Below are 20,611 nucleotides of genomic sequence, written 5' to 3'. Positions count from 1 at the left end.
GACAAATATATTTAGCGCCACTAAATGCCCTCAGGGGACTTCCCCATTTTGAAATTGAAGAGGCCCAGCCATGCAAGCAAAGGGCCTAGTCACAGACATAGAAAATCTGGGCCTCCTGATGAGGCTGCTCGCTGGGTCTCTGATTCCAGAAGTCACTATCAACCCACAAGGAGTAACTTGGACAACTGCAAATCCGTGTTCTCACAAGTACTTTACCGGATTAGATGCCGTGGATACAGACATAAACCAGACAGGCAAGCTCCACCCTCACGGTAGAGAGGAACACTGAGCAAGCCCCAGGCCAGAAGGACAGCAGGATCTGAGGGAAATGTACTAAGGATTCCAGAGGCATTTGGAGCCAGCAGGCCCCCTTCTGTCGCTCTGACATCAGTGAGGGGCACAGCTCAGCCTGGTGCAAGGGAGTGCTCCTTCCTACCGGCTTTGGCTAAACCCCTGGCAGGGATGTGTGCGGCGAAACCCAGAGAGAAGGGTACTGACTGTCAGCGATGGGAGGACATCACAGTGAGGGCCCTAGGGGACTGAGAAGGGAGAAGATGGCTAAAGACGTCCCTCTGCAGGAGAACTTTGGCAGGAGAGAGAGTCTGCATGTCAGAGCAGCCTCCCCAGAAAAAGCCAGCCAGCTGACGTGCCGACCCAGAGGTGCTCTGGGGCTCCAGGTGGCTCCGTGATTGGTGGACAAGAGGGAAACCCTAAGTCTTCACCCAGGTCCTGTCTGGGCACTCAGGACACTCTCTTTCATTTGGACCCGAAAATACCCCAAACGACCCCAAAGTTCTGCTACCCTTTCTCTGGTTTCCTCTCCCCTCCGGGGTATCAGCCCTCTAGGCCATCTCAGAGAGGGCCAGAAGCCTGCTCCCTCCTCCGGGAGATGCACGCAGCTAGCAAATTAATTGGCAGCAGCCGGGTGAATCACACAGGGACTTCCTTCTTGTTGCCCAGCAACCGCATGCACTTGGCAGTGGGACACTAAACACAGAGGGGAATGTTGGGAGGCACTTGCAAAATAAAATAAAAAGCAAAACATACAACATCCCAGACTCATCCCCAGCACCGCACACCCAGCCAACGGGGGTTGAGGGGAGATGAGGGAATCAACACAGGGAAGGAAAATGAGGTCAGGACACAAGCAGCCTCCGCAGGGCCTGACACTCCCTCCCTCCCCCCATCAAACTCCTCTAGGTGTAGCATTTGCATTTGGCCAACGACACCCCTCTATTAGCCTAGAGAAAGGCAATGGGGGCAGCGGACTAGCCGGCACCCAGGGATGTGAAAGAATACCTGGAAACCCACAGCCCACGGACTTCGTGAAGCTGCCTGTGGGTGGGACCAGCAACTCTGCTGTGTACACCTCTCCCCCGTGCATTATTCCTAGGTTAGGTCGCTCTGCCACCTCTAGGGCATGAATCCTGTCCCCCAACCTTTCCCACTTGAATGTTTTCATGCCTGTTGCTATGGCCACTGGGAGTTGATTAGACAGACAAGCCTTCTGATACACTGCCCTGCCTTCAGACCCTACCTCTGGCCTCTTTGAAAGCTCCCAGGACAAAAGTGAAATGTATGTATCCTCTATATAGGTGTGGAACAGCCCACAGAAGAAAAACTGGGGATGAGGAAAGGAAGAGCATTAGCAAGAGAGCCTCTGTGGCCGGCTGAATATTAGCCCCCAAGAAACTCACATCCTAATCCTGCAACCTGTGAATGTCACCTTCTGTAGCCAAAGGGACTGTGCAGACGTGAGGAAGTTAATGATCTTGAGATGCAGAGGTTATCCTGGATTATCCGCGCATGCCCCAAACGTTATCATGAACATCCTTAGAAGAGGAAGGCAGAGAGAGATCTCACAGAAGAGGGAGCAGGACATGTGATCACGGAAGCAAGAGGCAGGAGCGATTCAAGGAAGGAATCATGAGGCAAAGCAAGCAGGTGGCCTCCAGAAGCTGGAAAGGGCCAGAAAATGGATTCTTTCCTAGAGCTTCCAGAAGGAACCAGCCCTGTGGAAAGCTTAACTTTAGCCCAGTGAAACCGGCCTCCAGAATGTAGGAGAATAAACTTGTGTTGTTTTAAGCCACTAGTTTGTTGGACTTTTAAACAGCAAAAGAAACTCATCTTGTCGATCAGGGCATCTCCGTTTCCCCCACAGACCTGAGGATGGCACAGAGGGGATTCCAGTGACTGGAATGGAGCTGCTCAGAAGGGGCGGGGTCCAGAATTCGGCTTAGAAAGGCCCAGACACCCTACAGGCCCAGAAGGACGAGGTAAAGTGACTGAGGGGAGAAGACCAGGCCTTGAAGGAGGCTCTCAATTCACATCATCTGTGACTACAGCTTGGGCTGCTCGCTTCATCTCTGACAGCCTCAGTCTCATCGTCTGTAAAACAGAGATAACACTATCATCTGTCTTGCAAAGCTTTTAGGATTCAATGTGATACTGCACGGAAAGCACATGGTAGATGCCAAATAAATGGTAACTTTTAGGAAGGGTCAGGCATGCACATGTGGGCAGAAGCTGTCAGCTGTCTACCCAATATTTATTCTCACCTTTCTACTTAGTAACATAACTCTGACTTTTGGCTGGCACCCTGTGGCCCAGAGTAAAAAGACTATGTTTCTCAGCCTCCCTTGCAGCTAGTTATGGCCACGTGACTAAGATCTGGGCAAAAAGATATAAGCAAAAATGTTGTGGGACTTCTGAGGAGGCTGTTCAAAAGGCGTTGGAAGGAGCCCAATTTTTACCTGTCTGCTTTTACTACCTTCTGCTTTCAATGAGGACATGATGGCTGGTGCTCCAGCAGCCATCTTGGACTATGAGGGACATTGAAAATGGGAGTCATGCACTAAGATGATCTAACAGGAAGATGGCAGCCTGGGTCCCTGATAACTCCAGAACTGCCACACTAGCCTCAGATGGCCTTTCTCTGTTATGTGAGCGACACTGCTCTTCTGTCTTAGTTATTAAGCCATTGTTATTTTAGAGTTTTCTAGCAACCATAGTGGAAACAAGGTATCACAGATCTAGAGAAACAGGAGTCAGAGTCAGTCTAGAGTCATGGGTCTCAAAGTGTAGCCCTGGAGTGACAACTTCTGCAGCACCTGGGAACTTGTTCAAAATGAAAATTCTCAGGCCCCACCCCAGACTTAGTGAAACGAAAACCCTGGAGTGGAGTCCAGCAATCTCTGTTTTCACAAGTCCTCCGGGTGATTCTGGTGCACACTCAAGTGTGAGAACCACTCTTCTAGAGCAAGGTGTCGCAACTCTGGCACTCGTGACATTAGAGCTGGATAATTCCTTGTTGAGGGGGCCTGTCCTGTGCACTGTAAGATGTTTAGCAGCATCCCTGGCCTCTACCTACTAGATGCCAGTATCACCTCCTTCTCAGTGTGACCATCAAAATGGCTCAGACATGGGCATATGTTGGGGGCTGTGGGGGCACCAAAATTGCTCCCAGTTGAGAAACACTCTCTGACTAGTGGTTCATTCTTGGCCTTGGCTATACATTAGAATCACCTGGAAAGCTTTTAAAAATTCCAATGCCTAGGCCTCATCCCAGCCTGGTGAAATCAGAACGTATGCGGGCGGGACGAGGCGGCAGTTAAAGCTCTGCAGGTGAGCCCAAAGTTCGGCAGATGCTGACAACCACTGCACACTGCGAAGGGGCAGCAGGCCCAGAGGAAAGGCTGCACCAAGCCGGGGAAGGTGGTAACGCATCTGAATCCCGCCTACTGGAAGATGCTCCCAAGCAGGAACTATAATCAGCATGACTGGGGTAGATATGGGAACGCACATCCTAGCTGCCAGATGGGGTGGAATTCCTGGTGGCTGTGTCATCACCTCATTTCCCATCAGAACAGGGTGGACACCTTTCAGTGTCTCCCATGAATAACCACACAAAGCCTCAGTTTCCTCCCCTAATAAACACAGCACACAATGAGCCAGCTGCCACGAGGTGCTATAAACATTAGCTCACTCAACAAAAAGAGCTGCCTCAATGCAGACAGTGATGCTGCAGTGGGGCCTATGTAGAAAAGGGGAGCGTAAATTCTCCTTCCAATTGGTCAACTCCCCAGGCATTGAAACCAGAATCCTCCCACAAGGATGCGCTCTGAGCAAGGAGAGATTTCCCATATATTTAATGGAGCCCTGAAAATAAACGGGGCCGGGGGTCCATAACAGGGTTGGAGCAAAAAGGAAGGCAAGAATTAAATGACAATCCAGCCACGCAGAAAGAGGGAGAGCTGAACACGTTGATGCTGCGACTCCTTGAAAGGAGGAAGAAGTCAAGTGTAAACGCTCTCTCCTGCTGGGACCGGGACTGTCCCTCACTATTTCATTCCCAGCCTCCCCTGCGGCAAGGCTGAGCCAAGCTTCTCCTTGTTTCCCTTGGCCCAAATCATTAAGTCCAGGATGTCACTGTGGGAGGCAGGGGAGAGGTGGAGAAGAGGAGGAAGGAGAGGAGGTGAGGAGGAGAGAAGAGAGGGAGGAGGTGGAGGACAAGAGGGGAGGAAAATAGAGGAGCAGAGATGAGAGAGAAGCTTACGGGGCTCAGACGATCTTAGTGACACCAAGTCACCGCGGCACCAGGAGGAACCAGCCTCCCTGTTGCCTTCCTATTTCAGCCCCACCTGGCTGGCCCAGATGGGAAAGTGAGGACCAGGCATGAGTCTGTAACCCATACAGAAGCCAGCTTGCAGTGGGTCTCTAGGAGGCTGAGGCTCAGCCGGATGGAGCCTACTCCCAGCATGCTCCTTTCCCTTCCCAGGGTTCTCCCTTTTGTTCTTTCAGTTCACCTAATGCAGCTGACTGCAACAAGGTAGAAGAAACCCGGTCACTCCGTACCAGTAGTACCAAAGAGGCAGGAACCCACCAGGTCCCTTTTCTCTTCCTAGAGACTTTTAACAGGTTCCTGTCTAACAAGTTAGTCCAAAGAGTACAGGACTTTGCTGCTGGCGCTTGTCATTGCAATGCTCCCACCTGCCCTTCCCTACATTACAGCCCTTCCCCACAGAGTCAAACATCTCCCACTCCATTAAAACTCCTGGGTTCCCTCCAGCCTGGATACCTCATGTGCAAATGTCCTGACTCCTGCAAATGCGTAAAAAATAAACCTTAAAAAGCTTCCAGATGTTCCGTTTGTATGATGGTGTTTCTCTGCTCCCGTCCCCAGAGACCAATACATGATGTCCAGCAAGCTGACTGACCAGATGAAATACGAGGAAGCCAAGAGGCACCTCTTGGGGGTAGACGGGGAGGACGCCCCTTCCCCCAGGACCACACTCAAACCGTTCATCCCTCAACTCTCCCCCTGCAAGGATGTGACCTGACATTTCCCCTCTATCTTCCATCCCTCCTCACGCCCCCCCCTTCCACTCTTATAGGTGAGAGATACACGCACATCCCTTACATTTGTTTCACGTAACGCAAAAAACTCCAAAAGACCACAAAGGAGCCCGTCTGAGACACCCAAATGATAAGCTTTCAGGCTTTGTCTTCTCTGAGCACCACCTCCTCTCTCCCTTAAACTTCCTATACCAACTGCCTTTGTGACACAGTCAAGGACAAAATGACACAGAGCAACCCTGACACCTAAGATGTTAAATTGCCATCTGCAGCGACATCGTAGGAGCTGGACCAGCCAGAACAAGGGAATGGAGTTCATGACTTGTCAAGGCCCCTCCAGGGCTGGTGGCCTCTGATCTATAGAAAGGTAATTGCCAACGGGCAGCCTTGTGCACACACAGCCACACACGCACCCTTCCCAACACACACACACCTGAGGGCCCAGGATTCTTTGCACAAGGTGACGCCTGCTCCCTTTGATGTTCGCCGGATGTGTTCCCATTGGGCAAAAACCAGACCTCAATAAAACCCGGCATTATCAAGAGGCCCGTGGTTTGCGATTGCACCAGCCTGTTATCTCCGCTGCCCTGGGTGGGGCTGCTTTGTGGTTCTCCATTGAAAAGCATTAACTTCTAGGTGGATCAAAGACCCTTCCGAACCAGCCGACCTGGATCCCTGTTTATCCGCAGGGGACTGTTCCTCAAGATAGACTTTAAAGATAATAGGGACCCCAGTCCCAGATGCCCTCCATGCTCTCCTTATCATGCAATATGTCCCTCAGGGGCCACCCAGCGGCCAATCCCAAGGCCCTTCTCCTCTCTTTCTTCAGATGGCCCATTTAACAATAGCAGATGGGGGACTGGGCCAGAGAGGGTCTGGGCCCTGCTGCAACAATGGGCATCAGGGGACAGAGAGAGCCCTACTGGGAGACCAAGCAGGAGCTCCTCTCTCCTGTGAACCATGCCAGGGAGGGGACAAGAGAGGAAGGCATTTATAACACTCCCCTCAGGAGGGACATACTGACAGGTTCCCCTCATCCAGTCCCTGACGTCCCTTGTTGGGCTCTACTCTCTACGAAGATGTTTGAAGGCCAGCGATGGGCCTGCAGTGAGGACACAGTGGGACTTCTGAGTTGTCTGGATCTGGAACACCCAGGACTGCTCATCGACATGAGAGAGACAGAGCACGTGCACTCGAGGACTGTGGGTGCTGGCAGGCTTCAAGGCCTCCAGAATGTTCCTCAGTCCATGTGGGTCTGTCACCAGTCGCTGGAGGCTGGCTGCAGCAGCCATGTCTTTCTTCTTTGCATTCAGAGTGTCTAGCTTAGTGCCTGGCCTTGAAGAGGCACATGAATGAATGAATGAATGAATGAATGAATGAATCCTTAGCAACATAGGCTAGATATCTCACAAGTATGGGAGGGACGTGAGGCATGGACACTCATTCCTTCCAAAGGGAAACACTTCAGGGATCACCCCTCACTGGGGACACCTCAGCTTGGGATATGGAGTCAGACCAAGGATCAAATCCCGGAACGTGGGCAGGTGACCTCGATTCTCTTTAACCCATCTGTAACACAGGAATAACAACCTACTCCTTCGTAGGGTCATTGTGAGGACCGAGCTAAATACTAAAGACTCAATAAGTAGTATTTGTCATTACTAACGCACTTCCCTACAGCACGCTCTCTGCGAAAACATACAGGCAGCCCATGTCCAAGGAAGGAAGGACAGGAAGTCACCGCCTTGATCATTTTCCTGCTACAGACCATACGAAAGAGGTGTACAAAAACTCCAGACCATCTTCCATTCTTCCTTGCTTTTCTTCTTTCCTCAGTAAAGCTGTTCCTAGCATCCTCAACTCCTTCCACATCCCCTCAACCGCCCCTAAAATGTCTGAGCATTCCATGTGCAGGGAGGAGGCGATGGAGCCGGGAGTCAGGAGCGGGTGAGATAACGCCCAGTCCTGAAGGAGCCCCACCGTGAAGGAGGCAGCTCAGCCTCCGACGGAACAGGGCTGCGCTCTTGATTCCAACACAGCCGAGGCGAAGTGCAGTTGCAGCTTTGCTGTCATTTAACACTGAAATGCCCAGATGTCCTCTGCCTTCGACTCTTACATCCTTCCTTCCTCCTCTTTCTTCTAACTCGTGTCCTCTCTACCCCTGGTTCGCCTGTCTTCTCTGTCTCACTCTCAGTAGAGACACCACAGCCTGAAGAACCAGGTTAGGTCAACTCCAAGGGAAAGGATGCCTGGGGGGGCTCTGGTGGCACGGGTGCCAAGGTGACGAGGGGAGCTAGGCCTTAGCACCCCCTGGTTGCAAGGGGGCCAGGCTGTTACCCAAGGTTGCAGCTGGGCTCTCAGAGGCCCTGGGAGGTCAGGCAGCAAGTTCACAGGACAGGCCACCCACACTGCACATCAGGGCTGCTGGACTGTCCCCGGGGCCAGCGCGGCTCTGGCCCTTGGCCCTGCCTTGGAACTCTCCACCATATGGCCTCCCTCGGGGAGGATGAGAGGAGGAAAAGAAGTAAACCAGGGGCAAGAAAGAGCCACACCTCCCTCTGGGTGCCAGGAGCCCTTCCTGGGCAGGGGGTGGAGGGTGGCTAGAATTGTCCCCAGCAGGTCCCAGAAGAGTGAGCGGGTGTCTAAGAAACGAGATGGGCACCTCTGACAGCAACATGCAGGCCCTGGGATCGGGTCCCCCTCTCTGTACTCTTCTCTCTCTGCAGCCCCCACTGTGTTTCCAAGGTTTGATCTGAACTTCAAAAACCCTGAACCTTGGGTTACTTCACACTTTTCCAATTAAAGACCCAAACTGGATTTTCATGTTTGCAGAGAAAGCTCTGACCAGAAGTGTAGGCAGCAGAGAAAACAGGAAGCGCAGGATCTCTCTTGTCCGCTCTCCCTCTCTCCCTTTTTTCTCTCTCTCTCTCCCTTTCCTCTCAAAGTCCGGGGAGGCGGGGAGCAAACAAAATCTTGGCAGCCTTGGCCCCTAGGTCCCCAGGAGGCTGCCTGTGTTCTGTGGAAGGCTTTTTCTCTTTTCTTTGGTCCCATAGACACCAGTCCCCATTTCGGTCGGGCAGGGGTGGGGGTGGCACGGAGCTGGGTGAGGCTCTGGGAAAAGAGAAAGAAGAGGCGAAGAACAGATTCTCTGGTGCGGCTGCCAAGAAAAGGGCCCGAATGCCTCGTCTGGGCGGAAGGCAACCTTCCCAGGTTCCTCAGCATGCTGGGACTTGCTGGAAACTAGAGCGCTGGCTGGCAGAAGGAGGGTGGACAGTGGAACCAGAATTCAAAGGGGCAGCCGAAGGAGGGGGGCCCCAGGGGCAAGAGGGGGAGGTTTCAGTGAATCATATAAATTAGAGGCAGAAAGGATGTCAGGCCACCTTCACTTCCTTCCTCTCCTAATGGGAATTATCTCATTAGCCTCAAGCTTCCTAGAGGCTAACTTTAAATGATTCCTGTAATGGGGATTTCAGTCTACAGCCCCCTATCCATCTGACTTGGAGGAGCGCTAAGAAGGGCTCTTAAAGGCACAGGAGCAAAAAGACGCCGGTTCAGTCTACTTAACCCTGAGTACTTTCTCCAAACATTTCACACAATGTTAGTACTGCCCTTTCAAACCTTTATTTCCACTCACAAGAACTTATTGTGAGAAACTAGTCATGAATATGGTGATAGGCTCAATAATGACACCCTCAAGCGAAAAAAGATAGTCACGTCCTAGTCCCTGGAACCTGTAAATGTTACCTTATGTGTAAAAGGGACTTGGCAGATGGGATTAAGTTAAGGATTTTAAAATGGGGAGATTATCCTGGATTATCCAGATGGGCCCTAAATGCAATTACAGGTGTCCTTATAAGAGGGAGGCAGAGGGAGATTTGATTACAGAGAGGAGGATGTGATGTGACCGCGAAGGTAGAGGCTGGAGCGATGCAGCTACAAGATGAGGGATGCCAACAGTTCTCCAGAAGCCATTCTCCCGTCAAGCCTCCAGAAGGAACCAGCCCTGCTGACAATTTGGTTTTAGTCCCATAAGACTCATTTCAGACTTATGGTCTCCCAAACTGTAAGACAATAAGTTTTGTTGTTTTAAACGACCAAGCGGTTGGTAATTTGTCACAGCAGCCCCAGGAAAATAGTACAGATGCAAATAAAGTTGTTGCTACCAGGATTGTCATCAAAGCCTCATTTCACAGCAAAAGAAAGAAACATTGGAAACATCAAAGAACTGTTCAAAAGTAGCCCTGTCATAGTCCTACAATGAAATACTAAATAATCATAGAAATACTGAAATCTTATTTAATAATAAAGGATTCACGTATAACTGGGTACGGATCCTAAATATTTTCCTTGGCTTTTATAAATTTTTCTAATAGTAAGCATCTCATAATTATTTTTGTCATAAGTCACACATTTATATGCAGGGTGGTGTGAGGGTTAAGGATGGTTTGATCCTTTCTATGAACAGAGAAGCAGGAACTGGGGACAATTTAGTGGAGAGAGGTCAAACAGAGTCAGAGAACCCAGGGCTGGTACCTTTCTGGTTCTGAAGACTGTCATTGGCAAAAGGGCTCTCCTCCACACACACCTCAGCCTGGCATCACAGCCCTCCACCCATGGGGCCTTCTGGTCTGCACACCCTCCTCCCTAACAAATGAACAATTTCCTTACATGGAGCCCAGTCCTCTTGGCCCCTCACCTCAAGTCTATTTCCTCCAGCCCCTCCACAAAGTGTGTTTATTTCTGCCTCCATACTCTTATGCTGTTCCTCACAGTTGGATGTTGTATGAGTTTGTCAGGGCTGCCATAACAAATTCCCACAAACTGGTGGCTTAGTACAACAGACATTTATTTTCTCTTAGTTCAGGAGGCCAGAAGTCCAGAGTCAAGGTGTCTGCAGAGCTGGGTCCTTCTGAAGGCCCTGAGAGAAAAATCTGTTCCATGCCTCTCTTTTAGATTCTGGTGGTTCTCAGCAATCCTTGGCATTCCTTGGCTTGTAGACATATCAGCCCGGTCTCTGCCTCCATCTTCATATCACCTTCTTCCCTGTATCTCTGTTTCCCCTTCTCTTCTCAGGACCTGTCATTAGATTCTTAACTAATTACATCTGCAAAGACCTGATTTCTAAATAAGGTCACATCCGGAGGTTCTAGGTAGACATGACTTCTGTGGGGACACTATCCAAGCCACGTCTCCAACGCAACAGACAGCCTGCAGCTCTTCTCTCTCTCTACTTCGTCCATTTCTTCTTCAAGTCTCATCAACTCCACAAGGTCTTCTTTGGTTCTTCCAGGTCCCAGAAGTCAACTCCTTTTGGAAGTATCCAGAGGAAGATGGAGTCTCCCTAAATGAATGAACTTCCCAACAATTGGAGTTGCCAAGGTTGGAGTGCGTAGCCTCTGGAGAGATCAAATTCTCCATCAGCCAAGGTTTCAAGCAGAAAACACCTGTCTGGAAAGACTTAAGGGAGATCCTGGGTCTGGATGGCAGATGGGAGTTTGATTTTATGAGAGCGAGGATTGTACCCAATCCACTTAGCACAGTGCTGGGCAAGGAAAAGTTACTAAACAGATGTTTATTGCCCTGTCAGGGATGCCCCCTTAAATCTCAACGTGCCTCCTTTCAATGAATGCATGGAAGACTACAAAGCAAAATAAACTAAGAATTAGACAATTTGCATATTCAACAACTACTTGTCAAGTACCTCCTTGGTATACTGCACTTGGGGATAAAACCTGACACTCCTATGTGCCTCTTCCTTGATGGCCAGAAGGTGACAAATCACATGGCAGGAGATACGTAGATCAGTACCCCAGTGATTACGTGGATTGGGAAAGGGACTCACGCCACCAGTTTCTAAATGGGCAGTTGAAGGTCCCTTGGGAAAACCTAAGCAATAAGGTCCTGGGATCTATTTTTGCTCCTGCTCAGCCCACTGAGAAAGGGCGAGAAGGCAGAGGAGCCTTTCCCTACAGCAGCCAAGGGCAGACTGTCTGTTCATGCTGGAACCTAGACAAAGTACACCCACTAGGTGGTGATTTATCAGCTGTGGGAGGCCCAAGAAGCTCTTAAGCCACAGGTGGGTGCCTGTAAAGCCATCCTCCCGGGGGGTGGGGGGTGGGGGGGGGGGGCGCAGACCTCAGACCCTGCTTTGTGCTAATCACTGTAAGCACCCCGGTACCTCAATCCCGATCTGGGTGGCCCTTACCACTCCCAAAGCCTTGTCACATGCTCAGTGATCTCAGCTGGCCCCACACAAACCCTGTCAGGTAAGCAGGTCAGGTGTTGGTGTTATTCCCACTTTACAGATGGGGAAACTCTGCTGGAGCGGTTCGATGACTTGCTCAGGGCCACCCAGGGAGTACATGTCCCAGTTGCTAGCCCAGTGCTTCTTCCATAGACCAGGAGGCAAATGGTGTCCCCACGCCCTCGGTACTGCCCACGAGTACCTTAGGGCTTTACATAACTGGCAACAGGTATCAGGCAATGGCTCTTCCCTCTGGGCGCTGGGCCTCGTTTTTAGACACTGGGGAGCCTGACTCCCTAAAACTGCCACCTCTTCCTGTTCAGTCAACCTTCCTCCTCCTGCTTGACGGTTGGAAGTGGAAGGACGTGGACTGGGTGGGGGCGGGCACGGCTTGTGCCCAGGCTGGGCCTCCCCCAAGAGTGGCAAAGCATGGTTTTTGGGATCCCAGAGGAGAAGCTGCCCATTGTGTACTTTTCCAGGTATGGAGAAAGAAAGAGGAGACAGCAGAGCTGACTTGAATGCCTGGCTCAATTCACCGGCGACAGCCCTCCCAGCCTGCCCTGTGGGGGTCCTCAGAGCTGGCCCCTATTTCGCAAAGTTGGCTCAAGCAGCCTCAGGAATGGGTGTGTGACTTCAGAGCAGAGCAGAGAAGGACACCACCCTCTTCTGGGGCCACAGGTCAGTAGGGCAGGAGTTAATGCTCCTCAGGTCAGGGGCCTCCATGGGAGGCGGCAGAGCTCCTTTTTGGTGGGGCTCCAAGACCAACAGAGCCCATACCACCCAAAGGCATTCACTACAGATCTGACTGAGCCCAGGAACCAGAACTCTGGGGGCGACACCTGCAGGGTGGGGCGTGTGGGGCAGGGCAGGGAGGGCCAGCCCCATCCACAGCCCACTCCTGGAATGCCCAGATGCAGGATGATCTTTCAGCTGTGGTTTCCCCTCACCAAACCATTCCTTTGTCCCCCTCCTCAGCCCTCGTGGGATTTGCCTCATCCTTGAGGGGCATGTTGGGAGACACTGTACAGCTAAGAGTTCCACGGGCTCTTCTGCATTTGGGGTCAGGCCGGAGAGGAGCCAGAAGAAGGTGAGTGGACGTTGTGCAAGCCGTGAAAAGTCAAGCTGCCTCCAGCAATCTAGGCCAGCGTCCGGTTCCCATGACACTCTTACTGGCAGCGTTAATAACTAACCGCGTCCCAGACAGGTGCTGGCGGCCTGGCCTTAGGAGTTCTTGCTCAGGGTTGAAAGTGAGTCACTTCCCTTTTATAGTTTGCTAGCAGACTGAGTCACCCAGAGGCCGACCCTTTCACATAAGCTGTCATACCTCGGCGAAGTAACATTCACGGCCATACCTTCGACCACCTGTTTTCCAGGTCAGCCGGGCCCTGTGGAGGTGACCCTCACGGTCTAGGCCAAACAGCATCCCTGGGACCCAGCCTCCGCCCCTCCCCCTTATCCCCCGACTCCCTCAACTGGGACAGTGACTCCTGTCCCAAGAGGAGTGTGGAGAAATGTGGAGGGAGAGAGGACCTGACAGGGGGGCACCTAGGCCTGAAGCTGGGGTCCGTCTGTGTCACCTTTGACCTTTATCCTAAACAGTGCTCTCACACCTTCCCAACCCCCTGTTCGGAAACAAGACTGGAAGTGGAAAGTTCCAGAACTGATGAGCCAAAGGACAAAACCGTAAGGCAATAAGTCAGCCTCATCACGCTTAGGAAGGATGGAGGCTGATGGTAGGTAAACTGAGTCCTATGACTGTTAGCAGCTCCTCTGTTTCCCGTGGCAGGTGGGGAGCAGGCCTGGCCGCCGAGGCCCAGACCCTGGCATTGGGCGCCTACGGCGGCTCTGGAGCAGGTCTCTCAGGACGAACGGCCCACACAGAGATCAGATAAATATCACCCGGAAAAGAATCTCATATACCTCTTTGGGGAATCCTTCCTTCCCCACTCCTGCATGCTCTCGCCAAAAAAAAAAAAAAAAAAAAAAAAAAAAAAATTTTAAATAGAAAGACAAAGTTAGAGCAAAAGAAAATATGAAAATAAAAGACAGGAGAAAAAGAAAACCTCACTGAAATAGTTCGGGGATTTACTTTTTTTTCAATCCTCAGAAAGTCCCTCTCGCTACCTGGTTTCTAAAACAGACGGTAAACACAGATGACATCAGGTTGGGCAGCGCTGGTGTCTCACCGCCAGGGGCTCCCGGCAGGTGTGAGGCTGACAGGTTGAGAAAAGATGACACTATTTCTATCCTTAGAAGATGAAACCAAGGAGGAGAAGTGACAGCAGGAGCTGAGCCCTGGGTGTGGCGGGAAATCTGACACCCAGCCAGCCGTTGGCCTTTTGGGTGAACTCCGCTTGTCTAGATGGGGCGGGGAGCTGCCTCTTGGTGAGCTTTGTTTATTCCACCTCTCAGGTATCATCCGATGCAAATCCCGCCCCCCCGCCCCCAGGGCTCGGAAAGCTCCAGCAGCAGCTGTGTGAGCTCCATGGAGCCCCCCCGGACTTTCCAAACTGAATTTTGAAATCCACTTGCTGCGGCAGTGGCTTTGGCTTGACCCTTGCAGACTGTGAGGGGCTTTCCCTGTTACACACGTCTCGCACATAGCATCTGAGAATGCGCCAGCCGAGCGGTCGATAGCACCCAGGGTACAGATGCCAGAGAGAGAGTCTCCACCCCCAGTGGCTGGCTCAAGAGACCAAGTGAGTCATCAGGCCTGACCAGTGACCACGATGTCCCAGGGTGAAGCGGGAGGCCTGGGGACAGAGCCCGCTGCACAGACTCGAGCCACGGTGACTCACATTTGGACCCTGAGGGGAAGTTCCGTCTGCGAGTCCTCTGGATGGCTCTCGTCCCCCGGGTGAGGTCATCCCCACTGCCGCTCAGAACTGGGACTCGCTTCTTTCTCCCAGAGCCCCAGCTTTTCACTCTCAATTATGGTTATGGCAGAAATCATCGTTTTAGCCGCAGCACCTCTCCCTACCCACCGCACACACATGATGGATGAACCTGAGGAAAGAGCGAGTCCTCCCTGGGCGACAGAGTTTTCATCTGTAAAAATAGTTCTTCCTCCTGATGATCTCACATAGGAGGCTTCGGGGCTAAAAGGCAGTGACATGACAGTCCTTGGAAGGAAAGATGCTTAATCAGTGCAAGTCGGCCATATTGTAATATTACTGTTTGTGACTCCTGCTACGTGGACCCAGCCATGGGGCCACCACCTCGCTCCACCTCCCTGGGCCATTGCTCTGGAAGTAGAAGAGGGCACGGCTGGGTAGGAAAGTGTCCCCAGCAGAGCTGGTGGAATCATTCGGAAATACACTCAAGCTTCAGAGAGAGGGGCAGGTAAAGACCCCACTCTAACCATCGACTTTTCGTTTCTCCAAGCGTTTCCAAGAGAGCATGTACACATTTCTAAGGCGTCATCAGGTAGGAGGGGATCCGGGCCACAGCCCTCAGATAGCTCTTCTGAAATAAGGGTGTGTGACAGAGAAGTCCCCTAAAGATGGACACTAGGTGTTCCTCTATGGGCTCGCTTTTCAGTGCAATCCCAGGACATCTGCTAACAATCCTCAAGACCAGGTCCTCACGGAAGCCTTCTAAGAAAGACACTGCTTTGGAGTTGAGCTCTGCCCTACCTGGATGGTCACGTGACCACAGGACAGGAAAGACAAATGAGGAATGATGACATTCCTGCAACCGTCTCATGCATTCCTCAAACTGTCGAGTCCCAGGTTCTTGGAGGGCGAGGAAGATGGGAGGAAGGCAAGAAGGGTGTGAGGCAACAAGAAGAGCCCCCGAAGGGCTGCAGGAAGACCCTGAGGGATGGCCTTGAGCGGCATTAGGTACTCCGTGATGTGATAACGCCACTGTCAGGTGTCCCTTGAGAGCAGCCTGCACCCCTCCCTGCCCTAACACAATCGGAACAGGAAAATGGGGGTCTCTGGCCTCTCTCCTCCTATAATTTTCTCCCTCTTCCCTTTATTTTTCCTCTTTCACTTCTAGTCTTTGCTGCTGGGCCTGGAGCCTGCCAGTGTGACCCCTGGTGGCTTTGCAGGCAGGAAGGAGAGGACACTGACTCTCATATCAAGCCATGACCCCGGTGCAAGAGGCTATCCTAAATTAGGCAGTCGCAGCTGCAGAGAATCACCCCTGAGAAGTGGCATCACGGAGTGCCAGCTCCTCACCCCAAAAACGTCATTCTGTGGTCACGTGTACGTGAGTGGACAGGACAGGAGCAGGCACCTCCAGTGCCCCTTTTGTTTGCACCCTCGCCCCTCAGCTGCCCGTTCCTCTTGGTTTCCATATGCCCCCCCATCAGTAGGATCACAGCACACTTCGCTCAAAATCCTGCCGTGGCTCCCAGTTCCCTTGGAAGGAAAGCAAGACACCCCCACGGCCCTCCCTGGTTGGGGCTCATCCCGGGTGCTCAGTCCCTCCCTTGTTCCAACCCCACCAGCGCTCTTGTCCTCAGACACGCCAGGGACACGCCTGCCTTGGCCTGGAGGTTGCTGCTCCCTGCCGAACATGCTGCCCCCAACCTCCATGTTCCCGGGGCTCGCTCACCTCCTTCAAGCCTGAGCTCAAATGTCACCTCTCAATGAGAGGTCCGCCCTATTTAATGCTGCACCCTGCCCCCGACTCCCCACCCAGCATGGAGCCTTTCCTGCCTGAATTTCTGTTTCTTCCCACAACACTATCACCTTCCTGTGTACTAGATAATTTACTTATTTCCTATTTTGCTGTCTATCATCTACCCTCCCACCCTCCCCGCATTGGAAGGCAAGCTCCATGAGAGCAGGATCATGTTCTCTGCCCAGCATAGTCCTGGTACATAGTAGACACCCAATAGCTATCTGTTAGATGGATGGATGGATGAATGAATGAATGAATGAATGAATGAAGGAGTCGCCGCCATTCCGAAGAGGGTAGGGGCTGGGCATCTACGGAATGAACTGGCACTCAGGTTGGGATCACCTGGGCGGGGAAGGGAGAGGGTTGGCTAAGGCAGAGGGTGCTGTTCTCAGAAAGGCTGTGCCCACAATTTGCTGGAAATCCCCCTGGAGTCACTCATTAACACCTCCCGCCCCAACACACGGCCTGCCAGTCACCCAAACCCAGACAGCAGTGCAAGAACAATTCACACCACTGACTCTCCTTTCCAGGCCCATCCTCCCACCCACTCATCCACACCATTGTCTGAGCACCTAGTCTGTTCGGGATTCTAGAATGAGCAGTGAAAAGGGATGGGGTGAAAGAAATACCCAAGGAACAGAAAACAAGCCCCACTCTCACCCCCAACTGCTCTCAAGGCACCAGCTGGGGAGGCAAAGGCAACATGGCAGGTGAAGTCCTGAAGGTGAGATGATGCCCCAGGTGAAGGAGCAGACGGCACCATGAGGCCCCTGTGGCTGTGGGGTTTTGAGAAGGTGAGGCACATAGATGATGACATGGGAAGAGGGTGGGGGGAGCACAGAGGCAGGGTGCAGAAATATTCCAGTCTTAGGGTAGGATGCAAAGCAGGTGAGCTTGGCTGAAAGGATTCAAATATGAGTGGGAAGTGGTGGGCATAAGACTGAGTGTCCAATGACACGTGGCTGCTGGGTCAACAAGAGGCACGATAGGTGGTGGTTGCTTTTAATCAGAAAGTGACATGACGAATGCTAGGTTTAAGAAAGAGGCTTAGGGAAGAAACAAACAGAATTACTTTGGGAAAGAAGGACTGGAAGTCGAAAGGTTGGGTACCTTGAGGGTATCCCAGCTTGTGTTACTAAAGCTAAGACCAGTGGAGTGGCTGGGAGAAGGGAAGAGAGGGGTCAAATCAGAAAATCACTGTGGAGTAACTGTCAGGACTTAGTACTCCAGTGGATGGAGGAGTTAACGCCACTGGCCGCCTTCCTTATAATTGATCCATGTGGAATGAGATAAGGGAGGAAGTGAACTAATAGATACAGCATCTATTATGATCTAGCCTTCTTATTTGTGTTATCTTGTTTAACTCACAGCCTCCCCGGAGCACAGGTATTAGCATCACCATCTTACAGATGAGGAAAGTGAGGCTTAGTAACTCACCCAAGATCACATCCAGAGCTGATAAGAAAAAACAAAAAAAACTCAGACATTTATGGTATGCTTAACACATCCCAGGCGCTGTGCTAGTCACGTCACTGTGTGTATTCTCTCACTTCACGCCACAACATGGCAAGGACTCTCTTACTACCCCCATTTTACGCATGTGGACACTGAAGTCTGGAGAAGTGAAGGTCACCAGCCTGTGGTTACAAAAGGAGGAAGTAGTGGAAGCAGGGCTGGAACCCAGGCCTTCTGGGCCCATGCTCTTCACCACTACGCTAGAACAACAGTGGCAAATTTGTGACATAATCTGTCAGTTGCAATGCCTGCTTTGCACGACACAGCACTCCCTCTCCCAGGCGCCACAGGAGAAAGAGAGGCTCTGCTGCCTCCAATCTACTTGCCTGTGTTCTAAGCTTCCAGCTACACTGGCTGTGCCTAGACGTATGTATGAGCGAGACTTACAGCCAGAACTGCAACTGCTGTGGATGGCGGGGTATAGACAGCCGCGGGCAAATCCAGCCTTTGCAGGCAGGGAGTGGCCCCTTGCCCCACATCCTGCTTTATTAGGGCCAGACTTCAGTCGGCAGCATTCCAGAAAGCCCTGAGATCCCCTTTAATCTGAAGGTCAGTCTCTGTGCTCCTGAAGGTCAACAGGTGCAATCCATATGTTCCTCTGTCTCCTGGACCTGCAGGCTTTGAGTCACCTACCTGATGTGTGCTGCAGGAGCTCTGTGCCCTGCCTCAGACCCTGTACAGAAAGAGCAGGCAGCCGGAGCTGATGCATGGTGCACCAGGAGAATGGGACAATTCACTGTCCCTCAGAATAGAAGAAGAACACAGTGCTGGACTGGGCTCTCACTTCGAATCCTGCCTCCCCCACTAATTAACCGTGTGGCCTTGGGTGAATGGCTGTCCCTCAGTTTCCTCATCTATAGGTTGGGTATAACATGACCGACCTGTTAGGGTTGTGAGAGGTGAGAACGAGTTTATTTAAGTAAAACCCGTGAGAACACAGCCTGCCTGCCCTGGATTAACCATGACGACTGTTAGTACTTACTAACCTGCGTCTCTCGACCTTCTCTGATGACTAACTGCAAGGATCCTGCCTGCTGATCTCCACGCTGGGCCGGCACACTGGTGCATTAGGGATGCCCAGGCAGCAGGTGTGCTGCAGAGGGAGCAAAACCCCCAAAGCCAGCAGAGCACCGGGGCTGGGTTGGGCCCTGATTCCTGTGCACAGCTCTCCTTTCCTCTTGTCCTTCTTTCTTGGTTTGAAGCAATTTATCCAGGTCAGCCACAAACGTCTGATTTCACCTGGAAAAAGAAGGGAGAGTTACACCAGGAAAGAGGATAATAAAACTCATCTTCAAGCTTAAAACGTAGAAAGAGTAGTCTCTGAAGGTCAGACAGCCTCCCAGGGACATAGAGGTTTAACAGTAGTTCATTCTTCAGTATAGAATAAAACTATAGAATTCAGAATAAAGGGAGAAATCCAGATTATTGTTATAACTGGTCCCACAGTTCTGAGCTGTTCTGTTTGTATTGGGCCTTTTACTCAAAGATTCCTCTGCACCATTTCTGAAGTTTTATGTGTTCCGACCTTACAGTTTGTCTGAATTCATTAAGTGGGAAAACATAGGAGGAACACCTAGCTCCTGGCGCGGCCCCCATCACGCACTCAATAAATATTAGCTGTGCCTTTAGGAATTTTACTCCTTTGTGGGTTTCTAGAGAGCAAGGCTATTCCAGACTATCCACTTAATTCCTGAGCAGATGTGCAGTTATCAGCATAGTTGCTGCTAAAATAGATATTTAATCTTTAAATCCGACCTCTGTTCAACCTAATTCAGACACCAGGAAGAGTAGTATTTCAAAAGGTGTTTAAAGATAATAGCCCCGTTCTCAGCTTCCCCATCATTAGGCTCAAAGAAACCACTCCAGACCCTTAGGTTGGCAAATGAAAACAGAGAGAAGAAAGCAAAAGGGGAAAAATAATACCATCAGATTTGAAACAGAAAACTTGTAACCTTCACTCACAAGAGAAAGGATTGTTTGGCTGGCGTTTTTTTCTCTCGTTGGATGCACACATACATCATCTCGGGGCTAGGATCACTCCTGCGGTTTCTAGAGTTCCTGAGGACGAGGGCCGGGCTAGTACTCTGCAGCCAACACCATCAACCAGCGCCTGCCACCAGATCGGGGTGCCCTGGTGTTCCAGCAACCCCTGCCCCAATCCTGGGGACACACGTTTGCTGGGCCCGTCTTCCTCTACCACACCCACGAACTCATCCCAGGGTGAACCTCGAATGCAATATACGGGTCTTAGTCGACTACAGGGCAAAGAACTCAACAACTTTAGCTCTGATGAACCGTGCAACGCATGGGACCTAACTAGACAACTCGCAAATGCTGGAAAAGTCATCAAAAAGAAGCAAGCAAAAGTGCAAGATACCCTCAACTCCAACTCTGGCCCCAGGATGGATTCCCGTTCCCATTACTACTGTATGCAAAGCCACCCCCACACCCAATTCATGTTCAGTTCATTAGGTGGAAAGCATCCCATAAGCTCATTCATGCTAAAGCCCAGATGAATGGAAATGGTTCCAGCCTTATCCTTCCAGGGGAGACAAGAAACTCAGCACAAGTAAATCTGAATTCACCCCGCCCTGTGACGTTTCAATCTAGCCAATTTAGTGGCAGACACTGGGGACTGAGGGGTGGGGGGGGTGGGTAGTGAGAGACTGGAGGGGGTCTTCTTTAAATCGGATGGTGGGGGGACAAGATGCGGAGGAGAGGGAGGGTTCTGACAGCCAAGGTTCCCAGGCTTGGCTACCCACTGAAATCACCGTCCCACTCCCCTGACAGCTGGAAAATCAGACTGAAGCATGGAGCCCACTCACGTTCTGATTGGTATAAAGTGAGGACTGGGCACTGGGTTTA

The 20,611-nt window shown here is 51.5% G+C and overlaps 2 long non-coding RNA genes across 2 annotated transcripts in view; one reads left to right on the top strand and one right to left on the bottom strand.

Annotated features, from left to right (window-relative positions):
* LOC139073847 (uncharacterized) overlaps window positions 1-20,611 on the bottom strand; it is a 149,132-nt gene that overhangs the window by 7,031 nt on the left and 121,490 nt on the right. Inside the window, exon 2 of the long non-coding RNA XR_011522929.1 lies at window positions 18,733-18,985. This is a non-coding gene — a long non-coding RNA (uncharacterized lncRNA). The remainder of the gene's footprint in view (window positions 1-18,732; window positions 18,986-20,611) is intronic.
* Window positions 12,866-13,515, top strand: LOC139073848 (uncharacterized). The gene is made up of 3 exons (XR_011522930.1): window positions 12,866-12,972; window positions 13,199-13,282; window positions 13,386-13,515. It is a non-coding gene; the product is annotated as an uncharacterized lncRNA (long non-coding RNA).

Source organism: Equus przewalskii, chromosome 10 (assembly GCF_037783145.1).
Source record: "Equus przewalskii isolate Varuska chromosome 10, EquPr2, whole genome shotgun sequence".
NCBI classification, from domain to species: Eukaryota; Metazoa; Chordata; class Mammalia; order Perissodactyla; family Equidae; genus Equus; species Equus przewalskii.
Note: the sequence above shows the minus strand (reverse complement) of the source record. Positions and strands in the feature narration are given on the sequence as shown.